We start from the raw sequence: 16544 nt of genomic DNA, 5'->3' as shown, positions 1-16544 counted from the left end.
TGCTAAGTGAAATAAGTCAAGCAGAGAAAGACAATTATCATATGGTTTCTCTCATCTATGGAACATAAGAACTAGGAATATCAGTAGGGGAAGAAAGGGATAAAGAAAGGGGCGGTAATCAGAAGGGGGAATGAAGCATGAGAGACTATGGACTCTGAGAAACAAACTGAGGGCTTCAGAGGGGAGGGGGGTGGGGGAATGGGATAGGTGGTGATGGGTAGTAAGGAGGGCACGTATTGCATGGTGCACTGGGTGTTATACGCAAGTAATGAATCATGGAACTTTACATCGGAAACCAGGGATGTACTGTATGGTGACTAACATAATATAATAAAAATATTATTATAATTTAAAAAAATTTTATCTCACAGACTACAGAGCAGGAAAATTGAGGTAGGGAGAAAAGGCAGGAAGTCTTTGTAGTAATCCAACTGTGACTAGTAGCAGAGATTCTTTAATTAAACTTATAAATTGATGAAGATTTTATTTTTAATCTTTGAAAAGATTGAAAAAAAATAAAGCTGTTCTCCCCGGCTCTCTATCTCTGTCCCCAGAAGTACAATTTCTTCATTGCATATGTAATGTACATGGGTTCTCTTTTCTAGAGGGTAAACAGGTCATGGTTCCTTGCCTCTCTCACACCTGGTGCTCAAATGAGTTGTGTAACTAATATTTGGAGTCATTCAGGAGAAAGGAAATTCTGACCTCATCAAGACCCAGGAGATCAAGCCCCCACAAACACATCAACAGATCATTTAGAACAACCAAGAGTACCAAATTTATGTAAATGTCAGTGATCAAAACCAAAACAAAGATGTTTTACCAAATCCAAACAAGCTGTGGAAATCACACACAAGATGGATAGCCTGGCATGGCAGTGCAGTTCCTCTCTGCCCAGAGGTCAAAGTTCTGTAAGACTTCTTCACGAATTAAGAACTGCAAACTTTTATATACTTCATATGTTTAACACTTATTCTCCTAACAAGAGTAATAATGGCCACTCATAGAGAATTCATATATGACAAACAGGTTGGTTTATACTGAGTGAGCAGCTAGGAAGTACCCACTATATGCCAAGTACTATACTACATGCTGGGTTTATGGAAAGAAAGAAGACATGGATTCTGCTCTCAGGAGCTCATAGTAGAAGAAATAAGAGATAAAATAGCAATGGGAAATTTCATTACCTACATGACCAGGAGGTCTTCTGGAAAGCTCTGTAGAAGATTTCGTTGGGCTTCCTCCAACCCAATTAAGGGGTACTTTAACTCAGGCCATTTTCACTTACATGTAAGGATTCCACACCTTCAGCTATAGCAGCTATCTTAAAACCATGAGGCAATAAGAATGAAGACAAAAAGGCACGATGGAACAGGATGGAAATAATTTAAGCCCTTAATGACATCATTGAGTCACTGAATAAACCCTAGAACCACCACCTCCAAGTGTTTTGTTTTCTTGATAAGTAAACAAAAATGTATTTATGGTTTAAATAACAGGTTTTCTGTTACTTGCAGATGAAAGCATTATTAACTGAGACAAGAATTGACATTTATTGTGCCTCTACTATCTGCCAAGAAGAACGTGGTGCTTAATATATTTTATTGTATTTAATTTAACCCTCACAACACCACCATGGGATAGATGTTATCACTTTTTTTTTTTTTTTACCATTAACAGTTAAGAGAGGTCAGCATATTGCCAAAGGCCGCAAAACTATCAGGTGATAAAAACAAGACACAAACTCATATATATCCAACTCTAAAACTCCTTCTTCTAAAAATATATTCATAACTAAAATACATGATAGAAAATGAAAAGTACCTTAAGTAATCCAGTCAAGAAATGGGTGGAAGACATGAACAGACACTTCTCCAAAGAAGAAATACAAATGGCTAACAGACACATGAAAAAATGTTCAACATCATTAGCCATTAGGGAAATACAAATCAAAACTACAATGAGATACCACCTTATACCAGTTAGAATAGCTAAAATTAGCAAGACAGGAAACAACAAATGTTGGCGAGGATGTGAATAAAGAGGAACCCTTTTACACTGTTGGTGGGAATGCAAGTTGGTATAGCCACTCTGAAAAAGAGTATGGAGGTTCCTCAAAAAGTTAAAAATAGAGCTACCCTATGACCCAGCAATTGCACTACTGGGTATTTACCCCCAAAGATATGGATGTAGTGAAAAGAAGGGGCAGCTACACCCCAATGTTCTTAGCAGCATTGTCCACAATAGCCAAACTGTGGAAGGAGCTGAGATGTACTTCAAGGGATGAATGGATAAAGAAGATGTGGTTCATATACACAATGGAATATAACTCAGCCATCAGAAAGGATGAATACCCACCATGTGCATCAACATGGATGGAACTGGAGGGGAATACGCTAAGTGAAATAAGTCAGTAAGAGAAAGACAATTATCATATGGTTTCACTCATATGTGGAACATAAGGAATAGTGCAGAGGACCATAGGGAAAGTAAGGGAAAACTGAATGGGAAGAAATCAGAGAGGAAGACAAACCATATGAGACTCTTGACTCTGGGAAACAAACAGGGTTGTAGAAAGGGAGGTGAGTGGGGTGGTGGGGTAACAGGGTGATGGGCATTTAGGAGGGCACATGATGTGATGAACACTGGGTGTTATACACAACTAATGAATCATTGAACATTATGTCAAAAACTAATGGTGTACTATATGTTGGCTAATTGAATTTAAATAAAACAAAAAGAAAAGTACCTTAAGAGTTTAGAGTTAAAATGAGTCTTGAGAATTAAGCCAAAGAAAATATTACTGAAAAAGAAGTGGGAAGTATCATAAAGGAAGTAACATTTAAGCTGGCCCCTAAGGAATGGGTAGGGCTTGTTCACTTAAAAGGGGAAAATAAAGCAGAAGAATAGCCTGAGCCAGTAATTATTACCTCTTGTTTTTTAGTCAAACTCTTTTGAGAACCTAAGGACCCTCTCCTCCAGAAAAGCAAATCATAAATTTTCAGACTCAAAAAGTTTTGCAGATAATTTGTATATGTTCATGGACCCCTTGATACTCTTTCACTGATGCATAGACTCCACTGACTATAGATTCTAAACAAAAGAAACAACACGAAGCAAGTCACTAAGACAGGATAGCATAAGGCATATGGATAAAGCAGTAAATACAGTTTGGGTGGGCAACTGGGTGGCTCAGTCAGTTAAGCATCTGTCTTCAGCTCAGGTCATGATCTCAGGGTCCTGGGATCGAGCCCTGCATTGGCCTCCCTGCTCAGCAAGGCATCTGCTTTTCCCTCTCCCTCTGCCCCTCCCCTCTGCTCACGCTCTCTCTCACGCTCTCTCGCTCTCTCTCAAAATAAATAAATAAGGGGCGCCTGGGTGGCAAAGCAGTTAAGCGTCTGCCTTCGGCTCAGGGCGTGATCCCGGCGTTATGGGATAGAGCCCCACATCAGGCTCCTCCGCTATAAGCCTGCTTCTTCCTCTCCCACTCCCCCTGCTTGTGTTCCCTCTCTTGCTGGCTGTCTCTATCTCTGTCGAATAAATAAATAAAATCTTTAAAATAAATAAATAAATAAATACATAAAATCTTTTTAAAAATACAGTTTTGGCTGAAGTATACACTGCTTAAATAGAAGTGGTGGAAATAAGGTTATGAAAATAAATAATAGTATTTGAGGGCCTTGGATGCCCTCTTAGTAAACATGCATCAGAAGAGATGACATTTGGGCCGCCTGGGTGGCTCAGTCGTTAAGCGTCTGCCTTCGGCTCAGGGCGTGATGCCAGAATCCTGGGATCAAGCCCCACATCAGGCTTCTTCGCTGGGAGCCTGCTTCTTCGTCTCCCACTCCCTCTGCTCGTGTTCCCTCTCTCGCTGTCTGTCTCTCTCTCTGTGTCAAATAAATAAATAAAATCTTTTTTAAAAAAAGAAGAGATGAGGGAGGAGTTAAGATGGCGGAGGAGTAGGAGACACCGTTTTCAGCCGGTCCTCCGAGTCGAGCTGGATAGGTACCAGACCAGCCTAAACAACCACGGAACCAGCCTGAGACGCAGGAAGACGCATCTGGATCTCTACAAATGAACATCTCCAGCGCTGAGTATTGAGGTACGAAGTGGGGAGCCATGAAACTGTGCACAGATATCGGAAGATAAACGGAAGGGGGAGGGAGCCGCCGTGTTCGGGCGCCAGGAAGTGGTAGCCACTTGCACGGGAGAGCGGGCGGGGCTCGCGGACGGCACCCGCAAAACAGCAGACTGAGACCGTGAGCCGCGTGCGCGCGCCACCAGGCATCTCGCGGAACACCGGAATCCCGGTGCGCTTACTGGATCCAGACTGAGACCGGGAGATCCGGGAGCGCGCGCGGGGCGGCTGGCGGCTGGCGGCTGGCGGCATTAGAAACACAAAGGACAGAGACCCGCCGGCCCTGGAAGTGAGGGCTGGGACGCCGGGTGTGGGGTGCACATCCCGGACGCTGCAGGGTTGAGCAGCACCAACAGAAACAGAGTTAAAGTGGCCAGAACATTAGTAGAGAACAGGCCGCAATCCCTCTGTTCTGTGACAGAGGCTGAAATTTGGCCGCTGCTGCTCTGACTCTCAGAAGAGGCACAGCAAACCGCCAGGGAAAGCCGCCAGAGAACAAAAGCCTGGAAAAACCGGCTCTGGGAGTGCTCATCCCCATCCCCCCTCGCAGGGGACGCCGAGACTCTACCCAAACATGGCTGCCTGAGTATCGGCGCGGCAGGCCCCTCCCCCAGAACACAGAAGGCAGGCTGAAAAATCAAGAAGCCCACAACCCGGGTGCCTGGGTGGCACAGTCATTGAGCGCCTGCCTTCGGCTTAGGGCGTGATCCCGGCGTTCCGGAAAGGAGTCCCTCATCGGGCTCCTCCGCTGGGAGCCTGCTTCTTCCTCTCCCACTCCCCTGCTTCTATTCCCTCTCTCGCTGGTTGGCTGCCACATAAATAAATAAATAAAATCTTTAAAGAAGAAGCCCACATCCCTAAGATCCCTATAAAACAAGGGGCACGGCCTGGGACCCAGTCAATAATTTGGGCTCTGGAAACCCCGCAACCTCTCTTCATCAGAATGACAAGAAGGAGAACCCCCCCCCAGCAAAGAAAAGACAGTGATTCTGGGGCCTCTGCCACAGAAATAATGGATATGGATGTAACCAAATTATCAGAAATGGAATTCAGAGTAACGATGGTCAAAATGATGAGTAGAATTGAAAAAACTATTAACGAAAAGGTTACTGAGAATATAGAATCCCTAAGGACAGAAATGAGAGCGAATCTGACAGAAATTAAAAATTCTATGAGCCAAATGCAGGCAAAACTAGAGGCTCTGACGGCCAGGGTCACAGAAGCAGAGGAACGGGTTAGTGAATTGGAGGATGGGTTAATAGAGGAAAAAATGAAAATAGAAGATGGTCTTAAAAAAATCCACGCCCACGAATGTAGGTTACGGGAGATTACTGACTCCACGAAACGATCCAATGTTAGAATCATCGGCATCCCCGAGGGGGTGGAGAAAAACAGAGGTCTAGAAGAGATATTTGAACAAATTGTAGCTGAAAACTTCCCTAATCTAGCAAGGGAAACAAACATTCGTGTCCAAGAGGCAGAGAGGACCCCTCCCAAGCTCAACCATGACAAACCTACGCCACGTCACGTCATAGTGCAATTTGCAAATATTAGCTGCAAGGATACAGTATTGAAAGCGGCCAGGGCAAAGAAATTTCTCACGTACCAAGGCAAAAGCATCAGAATTACGTCAGACCTGTCTACACAGACCTGGAATGAGAGAAAGGGTTGGGGGAGCATATTTAAAGCTCTTTCAGAGAAAAACATGCAGCCAAGGATCCTTTATCCAGCAAGGCTGTCATTCAGAATTGATGGAGAAATAAAGACATTTCAGAATCGCCAGTCACTAACCAATTTTGTAACCACGAAACCAGCCCTACAGGAGATATTACGGGGGGTTCTATAAAAGTAAAAAGGCCCCAAGAGTGATACAGAACAGAAAGTCACAGCCAATACAAACAAAGACTTTACTGGCAACATGGCAACATTAAAATCATATCTCTCAGTAATCAGTCTTAATGTAAATGGTTTGAACCATCCCATAAAGCGCCACAGGGTTGCAGATTGGATAAAAAGAAATGACCCATCCATTTGCTGTCTACAAGAGACTCATTTCAAACCCAAAGATGCATTCAGACTGAGAGTAAGGGGATGGAGTACCATCTTTCATGCAAGTGGACCTCAAAAGAAAGCTGGGGTAGCAATTCTCATATCAGATAAATTGGATTTTAAACTACAGACTATAGTTAGAGATGCAGAAGGGCACTATATTATTCTTAAGGGAAGTATTCAACAAGTGGATATGACAATTATAAATATATATGCCCCCAACAGGGGAGCAGCAAGATACACAAGCCAACTCTTAACCAGAATAAAGAGACATATAAATAAAAATACATTAATAGTAGGGGACCTCAACACTCCACTATCAGAAATAGACAGAACACCCTGGCAAAAACTAAGCAAAGAATCAAAGGCTTTGAATGCCATACTCGACGAGTTGGACCTCATAGATATATATAGAACACTACAGCCCAGAACCAAAGAATACTCATTCTATTCTAATGCCCATGGAACATTCTCAAGAATAGACCATGTTCTGGGACACAAAAAAGGTCTCAGCCGATACCAAAAGATTGAAATTATCCCCTGCATATTCTCAGACCACAACACTCTGAAATTGGAACTCAACCACAAGGAAAAATTTGGAAGAAACTCAAACACTTGGAGACTAAGAACCATCCTGCTCAGGAATGACTCGATAAACCAGGAAATCAAAAATCAAATTAAACAATTTATGGAGACCAATGAGAATGAAAATACAACAGTCCAAAACCTATGGGATACTGCAAAGGCAGTCCTAAGGGGGAAATACATAGCCATCCAAGCCTCACTCAAAAGAATAGAAAAATCTAAAATGCAGTTTTTATATTCTCACCTCAAGAAGCTGGAACAGCAACAGAGGGACAGGCCTAATCCACGCACGAGGAAGCAGTTGACCAAAATTAGAGCTGAAATCAATCAAGCAGAAACCAGAAGTACAGTAGAGCAGATCAACAGGACTAGAAGCTGGTTCTTTGAGAGAATCAATAAAATTGACAGACCACTGGCAAGACTTATCCAAAAGAAAAGAGAAAGGACCCAGATTATTAAAATTATGAATGAAAAAGGAGAGGTCACGACGAGCACCATTGAAATTGGAAGGATTATTAGAAATTTTTATCAACAGCTATATGCCAATAAACTAAGCAATCTGGAAGAGATGGAATCCTTCCTGGAAACCTATAAACTACCAAGATTGAAACAGGAAGAAATTGATTCCTTAAACAGGCCAATTAATTATGAAGAAATTGAGTCAGTGATAAACAACCTTCCAAATAACAAAACTCCAGGCCCGGACGGTTTTCCTGGGGAATTCTACCAAATACTCAAAGAAGAAATAATACCTATTCTCCTAAAGCTATTTCAAAAAATAGAAACAGAAGGAAAGCTACCAAACTCATTCTATGAGGCCAATATTACCTTGATCCCCAAACCAGGCAAAGACCCCATCAAAAAGGAGAATTACAGACCGATTTCCCTAATGAATATGGACGCCAAAATCCTCAACAAGATCCTGGCTAATAGAATCCAACAGTACATTAAAAGGATTATCCATCACGATCAAGTGGGATTCATACCTGGGATGCAAGCGTGGTTCAATATTCACAAATTAATCAGCGTGATACATCATATCAACAAGAATAGACTCAGGAACCATATGATCCTCTCAATCGATGCCGAAAAAGCATTTGACAAAATACAGCATCCTTTCCTGATTAAAACCCTTCAGAGTGTAGGAATAGAAGGTACATTTCTCAATCTCATAAAAGCCATCTATGAAAAGCCTACTGCAAATATTATTCTCAATGGGGAAAAGCTGGAAGCCTTTCCCTTAAGATCAGGAACTCGACAAGGATGCCCACTCTCGCCACTATTATTCAACATAGTACTAGAAGTCCTTGCAACAGCAATCAGACAACAAAAAGGGATCAAAGGTATTCAAATTGGCAAAGAAGAAGTCAAAATGTCTCTCTTTGCAGATGACATGATACTCTATATGGAAAACCCAAAAGAAGCCACTCCCAAACTATTAGAAGTTATAGAGCAATTCAGTAACGTGGCGGGATACAAAATCAATGCTCAGAAATCAGTTGCATTTCTATACACGAATAACGAGACCGAAGAAAGAGAAATTAGGGAATCCATCCCATTTACAATAGCACCAAAAACCATACGTTACCTTGGAATTAACTTAACCAGACACGTAAAGGACCTATATTCTAGAAACTATAAATCACTCTTGAAAGACATTGAGGAAGACATAAAAAGATGGAAAGATATTCCATGCTCATGGATCGGAAGAATTAACATAGTTAAAATGTCCATGCTACCCAGAGCAATCTTCACTTTCAGTGCTATCCCGATCAAAATACCAAGGACATTTTTCAAAGAACTGGAACAAACAGTCCTTAAATTTGTATGGAAACAGAAAAGGCCCCGAATCTCCAAGGAACTGTTGAAAAGGAAAAACAAAGCTGGGGGCATCACAATGCCAGATTTCGAGCTGTACTACAAAGCTGTGATCACAAAGACAGCATGGTACTGGCACAAAAACAGACACATAGACCAATGGAACAGAATAGAGAGCCCAGAAATGGACCCTCGGCTCTTTGGGCAACTAATATTTGATAAAGCAGGAAAAAACATCCGGTGGGAAAAAGACATTCTCTTCAATAAATGGTGCTGGGAAAATTGGACAGCTACATGCAAGAGAATGAAACTTGACCACTATCTCACACCATACACAAAAATAAACTCCAAATGGATGAAAGACCTCGATGTGAGACAGGAATCCATCAAAATTCTAGAGGAGAACATAGGCAACAACCTCTACGACATCGGCCAAAGCAACCTTTTTCATGACACATCCCCAAAGGCAAGAGAAACAAAAGATAAAATGAATTTATGGGACTTCATCAAGATTAAAAGTTTCTGCACATCCAAGGAAACAGTCAGAAAAACTAAGAGGCAGCCCACGGAATGGGAGAATATATTTGCAAATGACACTACAGATAAAGGACTGGTATCCAAGATCTACAAAGAACTTCTCAAACTCAATACACGAGAAACAAATAAACAAATCAAAAAATGGGCAGAAGATATGAACAGACACTTTTCCAATGAAGACATACAAATGGCTAACAGACACATGAAAAAATGTTCAAAATCATTAGCCATCAAGGAAATTCAAATCAAAACCACACTGAGATACCACCTTACGCCAGTTAGAATGGCAAAAATAGACAAGGCAAGAAACAACAATTGTTGGAGAGGATGTGGAGAAAGGGGATCCCTCCTACATTGTTGGTGGGAATGCAAGTTGGTACAGCCACTCTGTAAAACAGTGTGGAGGTCCCTTAAAAAGTTAAAAATTGAGCTACCCTATGATCCAGCCATTGCACTACTGGGTATTTACCCCAAAGATACAGACGTAGTGAAGAGAAGGGCCATATGCACCCCAATGTTCATAGCAGCAATGTCCACAATAGCTAAATCGTGGAAGGAGCCGAGATGCCCTTCAACAGATGACTGGATTAAGAAGTTGTGGTCCATATATACAATGGAATATTACTCAGCTATCAGAAAGAACGAGTTCTCAACATTTGCTACAACATGGACAGCACTGGAGGAGATAATGCTAAGTGAAATAAGTCAAGCAGAGAAAGACAACTATCATATGATTTCTCTCATCTATGGAACATAAGAACTAGGATGATCGGTAGGGGAAGAAAGGGATAAAGAAAGGGGGGTAATCAGAAGGGGGAATGAAACATGAGAGACTATGGACTATGAGAAACAAACTGAGGACTTCAGAGGGAAGGGAGGTGGGGGAATGGGATAGACCGGTGATGGGTAGTAAGGAGGGCACGTATTGCATGGTGCACTGGGTGTTATACACAACTAATGAATCATCGAGCCTTACATCGGAAACCGGGGATGTACTGTATGGTGACTAACATAATATAATAAAAAATCATTAAAAAAAAAAAGAAGAGATGACATTAGTGAAAATGGCAGAGTAGGGAGTTCCAAGTTCCTATCCCTCTACAGAGACAAACAAACAAAAAAAATGAGCAGAAACCGTTAGTATCAATTTTGTCAGAACTCTAGAAAATAATCAAAGGCTTATAGCAAACAAGTGAATGCTGAATCAAGGAAAAGGTGATTGGAACAAGGTAAGAGAATTTTGAGTCACTTTAACTTAAATTTGCCCAACCCCTCTTCCCAGTGCTGGCTATACTGAAGATACCAGGCTGCATTCAGGTGTAGACACCTGGTTTCTGGAAGGACAGAGTGGAACTTGCTCATAAAAAATTGTGTTTATCAAATCAATGTACAGAAATCCCCTGTATTTCTACATGCTAATAATGAAGCAGCAGAAAGAGATAGTAACAAAACAATCCCATCTACAGCTGCCCGCAAAATAATAAAATACCTAGGAAGAAACTTAAACAAGGAGGTGAAATACCTGTATTCTGAAAACTATACGACATTGATGAAAGAAATTTAAGACAACACACACAAATGGAAAGACATTCCATGCTCATGGGTGGGAGGAACAAATACTGTTAAAATATCCATACTACTGCCCAAAGCAATCTACAGATTTAATGCAATTCCTATCACAATATCAACAGCATTTTTCACAGAAATAGAAAAACAATCCTAAAATTTGTATGGGACTACAAAAGACCCTGAATACCCAAAGCAATCTTGAGAAAGAAAAGCAAAGCTAGAGGTATCACAGTTCCACACTTCAAGTTGTATTACAGACTTGTAGTAATCAAAATAATATGGTACTGGCACAAAAATAGAGACATAGATCAATAGAATAGAATAGAGAGCCCAGAAATAAACCCATGATTATATGGTCAATTAATCTTCAACAAAGCAGGAAAGCATATCCGATTGGAAAAAAAAAAACACAGTCTCTTCAAATGGTGTTGGGAAAACTGGATAGAAGCATGCAAAAGAATGAAACTGGACCACTTTCTTACACTATACACAAAACAAACTCAAAATGAATTAAGGACCTAAATGTGAGATCTAAAATAATAAAAATCCTAGAAGAGAGCACAAATAGCAATTTCTCTGATATCTGCCATAACAACATCTTCCTAGATATGTTTCCTGAGGCAAGGAAAACAAATGCAAAAATAAACTATTGGGACTACATAAAAATAAAAAGCTTCTGCTTTTTTAGACAGCAAAGGAAACAACCAGCAAAACTAGAAGGCAACCTACTGAATGGGAGAAGATATTTGCAAATGACTTACCTGATAAAGAGTTAGTATCCAAAATATACAAAGTACTTATAAAACAACACACACACACCCCTAGTTTAAAAATGGGCAGAATACATGAAGAGACGTTTTTCAAAAAAAGACATACAAATGGCAAACAAACACAGAAAAAGATGCTTAACATCACTCACCATCAGGGAAATACAAATGAAAAGGACAATGACATATCACCTCACACCTGTCAGAATGGCTAAAATCAAAAACAAGAAACAACAAGAACAACAAGTGTTGGTGAGGATGTGGAAAAAAAGGAGCTCTCGTGCAATGTTGGTAGGAATGCAAACTAGTGCAGCCACTCTGGAAAACAGTACGCAGGTTTCTTTAAAGATTAATGATAGAATTACCATATAATCCAGTAATTGCATTACTGGGTATTTACCCAAAGAATATGAAAATTCTAATTCAAAAAGATATATACATCCTTATGTTTATAATAGCATTATTTATAATAGCCAAGATTTGGAAGCAGCCCAAGTGTCTGTTGCTAGATGAATGGATAAAGAAGATGTATATATTGTATCTGTTTATATATTATATTGTATATATAATGGAATATTATTCAGCCATAAAAATATGAAATCCTAGCTTTTGCAACAACATGGATGGATATAGAGAGTATAACGTTAAGCAAAATAAGCCAGAGAAAGACAAATACCATATGATTGCACTCATATATGGAGTTTAAGAAACAAAACAAATGAACAAAGGGGGGGGAGAGACAAAACAACAACAAACCAAACTCTTAATTATAGAGGGCAAACAGATGGTTACCAGAGGGGAAGCAGGTGGAGGTATGAGTGAAATAGGTGAAGAGGATTAAGAACACATTTACCTTGATGAGCACTGAGTAATTTAGGGAATTGATGAATCACTATATTGAACACCTGAAATTAATACAACGCTGTGTGTTAACTACACTGGAGGTAAAATAACAATAAAAAAGAATTATGTTTGTCAGTTTTAACCTCTTTAGGAGTTCCTTAAAGAAGTGCCACAAAGGCACTTGATTTTTTTTAATGTAATCACTCTTTCAAGGCAGGAAAGTGGCCATGTGGAGGGCATTCCTTGAAAGGAAAGAAAGGCAAATGAAGAAGCTGCTGCAAGTGGAGGCAAAAAAAAGTACAGCTATGCAAACATTAACATGATGAAAGCCTGGCAGAAAAAGCTGAAGTTACTTTGGGAAATAAGTATTGTGGAAAAGATCTGATGTTCTATAAACCTAAATTTGTTCTAAAATGTAAAGTCTATTAATAAAAAAACAAGAAACAACAGGTTTTAATTAAACCTAATAAAGGTTTAATTAAATGGACTTACAAGAGATTGAGCACAGGAGAAAAATGTGTTACTGAAGTTGAAATTAATAGGAATTATCTAAACTGAAAGACAAAGAGAAATAACAGCAAGAAACAAAATTTCTTCATATTAACAAGGAATCTAAGAGCTTTCCAAGGATAGCACAAATGTTCAGATAAGATGTGAGAGGACCCTTAGCTTTCACTTCTGGCTGATCTTTAGATTCAGTGCAAGCAGAAAGTGAAGGCTCAAGAAGAGTAGTAAGCAGACTGACTTATTCTTAAAAGGGTACCCCAAGACAAAGCCAATATACAAAGACTGAAACAGTTTTTTTATTTTTTTAATTTAGGTGTCTATAAAAATCACAGTCAAATCACTATCTGACCACCACCTAAAGGAACAGAGACATCAGAGATCATACAAAACAAAGAATATGATCTTTTAAAATTAGTTTTAAAAAGTCACTAAACACATAAGACCCACAATAAAGAACAATAATAACAACTGCAGAGGGAGTAGAATCTGACTTCCACAGTTACAACATTATAATATTCAAAATATCCAGTTTTAACCAAACCAAACCAAAAAAAAAAAAGAGGCATGTAAAGGAACAAGAAAGTATGTCCCATTAATAGGAAAAACTGACAGAAACTATCCCTGATGAAGCCCACACATTGTACTTACTACTGAAGGACTTTAAACCCACTGTCTTAAGTATGCTCAAAGAGCCTAAAGAAACCATAGAAAAAGAAGTAAAGGAAACCAGGAGAATGATATCCCCAAAATAGAGAATATCAACAAAGAGATAGAAACAGTAAATAGGAACTCAAATGGAAATTCTGGAGCTGAAAACTATAATAAGTGAAATGAAAACTTCACTAGAGGTTTTCAACAACTTATTTGAACAAGCAAAAAAGAATCCGCAGGCAGGAAGAAAGGACAATTGAAAGTATTCCATATGAGAATCTGTAATGAAAAAAATAAAGAAAAATGAACAGAGCCTAAGAGAACTGTGGGAGACCATCGAGTGTACAAACATACAATGTGATAATGGAAGTCCCAGAAGGAGAGGAAAGGGAAGGAGAGAATATTTGAAGAAATAATGGCTAAAAACTTCCCAAAGTTGATGGAAGACATGATCTACACATATATAAAGCTCAATGAACTCCCAGTAACACACACACACACACACACACACACACACACACACACACAGAAACAGGCCCATACTAAGACACAATATAATCAAAGTGTTGAAAGACAAAGACAAAGAATCTTTAAAGCAGCAAAATGAAGTAATCCATCATGTACAAGGCATAGTCAATAATATTAGCAGCTGATTTCTTAACAGAAACCATGGACAATAGAAGGAGGCGAGATGACATTTAAAAGTGCTGAAAGAAAAAGAAAACTGTCAACCAAATATTTGATATCTAGCAAAGCTATCCTTTAAAAAAATAAGAGAAATTAAGGCATTCTCAGATAGGAGAAGCTGAGAAAGTTCATTGCTAGCAAACCTGCCCTAGAAGAAATGCTAAAGGGAGTTATTTAGACTGAAATGAAATGTCATTTGGCAGTAAACTGAAGCCATTTGAAGATACACTTGGCCCTTGAACACCACAGATTTCAACTGCGCAGGTCCACTTATACTCAGGATTTTTTTTAAGAGTTGACAGCAAAAGCTGCACGGCAAATACCCACCCCAGACTCCATGAAACCAAATTAAAAACAACTGGTGCAGAGGTCACACCTACTGTCCTCTGAGTACCCATGGAGGCCTGCTGAGGCCATCAGCAGCCCCAAGGGGCCCTAGGCCTGGAGAGGGCTGCAGGTCACCCAGTGTGCCAACAAAGTGGTCAGGTTGAGCACTCAGGGGTGGCAAACAGAAGGTTGGGCTGAAGTAGAGGAACAGGCTTGGAAGGCAGAGATGGTACTGCACAGGGAGCACTGCACTGTCATTATGCACTGAATAAAGTTCTCAGACACCAATCTGAGCAGCCTTGCAGGGCTGTGTCTGCAAGGGAAAGCAGCAGCAGCTGAATCCTACACGTAGCTTTTATTTTGTTGTTTTTTTTTTATCAGAAAAGCAAGGACACGTGGAAGCAACTGAGATGCCCTTCGACAGATGACTGGATTAAGAAGTTGTGGTCCATATATACAATGGAATATTATTCAGCTATCAGAAAGAACGAGTTCTCAACATTTGCTGCAACATGGACGGCACTGGAGGAGATAATGCTAAGTGAAATAAGTCAAGCAGAGAAAGACAATTATATGGTTTCTCTCATCTATGGAACATAAGAACTAGGAAGATAGGTGGGAGAAGAAAGGGATAAAGAAAAGGGGGTAATCAGAAGGGGGAATGAAGCATGAGAGACTATGGACTCTGAGAAACAAACTGAGGGCTTCAGAGGGGAGGGGGTGGGGGAATGGGATAACTGGTGATGGGTAGTAAGGAGGGCACATATTGCATGGTGCACTGGGTGTTATACGCAACTAATGAATCATCAAACTTTACATCAGAAACCAGGGATGTACTGTACGGTGACTAACATAATATAATAAAAAAAAACATTAAAAAAAAAGAAAAAGAAAACCAAGGACAGATGCCTCAAAGCATGGGAAAGGAGTACAAAGGGATGGCAGATATCTTGAAGCCATAAAGCAGGCCTGTATTCTCCCCTACACATAGGCACACAGAGAGGCAGTCATGGGATAAGGGAGGAGCGGGATGTTTTGGCTAGCAATCTCCAGGCTCAGAAAGGGGAGACTGAAGGTTACATTCTTACATAGCTCCTAACCTATGCCCTGCCCCTGGGGATCATGGGATTCTGCTCCTTCAGGCCATTGCATTCAAAGGCCTGAGAACAGGAATGCTGCTGATGTTTCAGCTGCTTCCACAGTCACCCTTTAGGGCTTGCAATATATTTCCTAAGAATAACTCCACACTGCACCATGGTTACCCCAACCACCAGGTCCTCTGGGTTCAGGTCCTCCCAGGCCAGAACTAGACCACTTCCTATGGAAGTGCCCTAGCCTTATGGCCTCCCAAAGGCTGGCACATTTATGTGTGTCTACAACTGCCAACAGCCACAGGCTGGTTGTACACCTGCTGGCATACAGGGCAGCAGTACTGCACCTCTCATATGCCTTTTAGGAAGCTGTTACTGCCACTTCTCATGGGCCTTTTAGGCAACTACTGCTGCTGAGCCAAGGCCACCAGGCTGTGGAACATCACCATCCTGATGCCTGCCACCTCTGTCTCAGCTGCCTATACAAGGCTTATTTTCAATAAATGTACATACATTACTATAAATATATTTTCTCTTCCTTATCATTTTCTTAATAACATTTTTTGCTAGCTTACATCATTGTACTAATGCAATATATAACACAAATAACATACAAAATACATTAATTGACTTGTTTATGTTTATTGGTAAAGCTTCCAGTCTACAGTAGGCTATTAATAGTTAAGTTTGGGGGGAGTTAAAAGTTATAACAGATTTTCAACTGCACAGCAGGTGGTGGCCCAACTTCTGAGTTTTTCAAAGATCAACTGTATGAAGAATCCTGGAAAAAGAAAATACACAAGTCAATATAAACACTAATATTATTACATTTTACTGTTTGCCTTTCTGTTTCTATATCATTTAGAAGACAAAAGCATAAAACAGTGATTATAAATCTAAACTAAGAAGAAAATATAAAGATGTAATTAGTGAAATTAACAACAAAAAGGGACAGTAATAAACCTATATAAAAGC

This window comes from Ursus americanus, chromosome X (genome assembly GCF_024610735.1).
Source record: "Ursus americanus isolate L20-20 chromosome X, mUrsAme1.1.p, whole genome shotgun sequence".
In the NCBI taxonomy this organism is placed as follows: Eukaryota; Metazoa; Chordata; class Mammalia; order Carnivora; family Ursidae; genus Ursus; species Ursus americanus.
Note: the sequence above shows the minus strand (reverse complement) of the source record.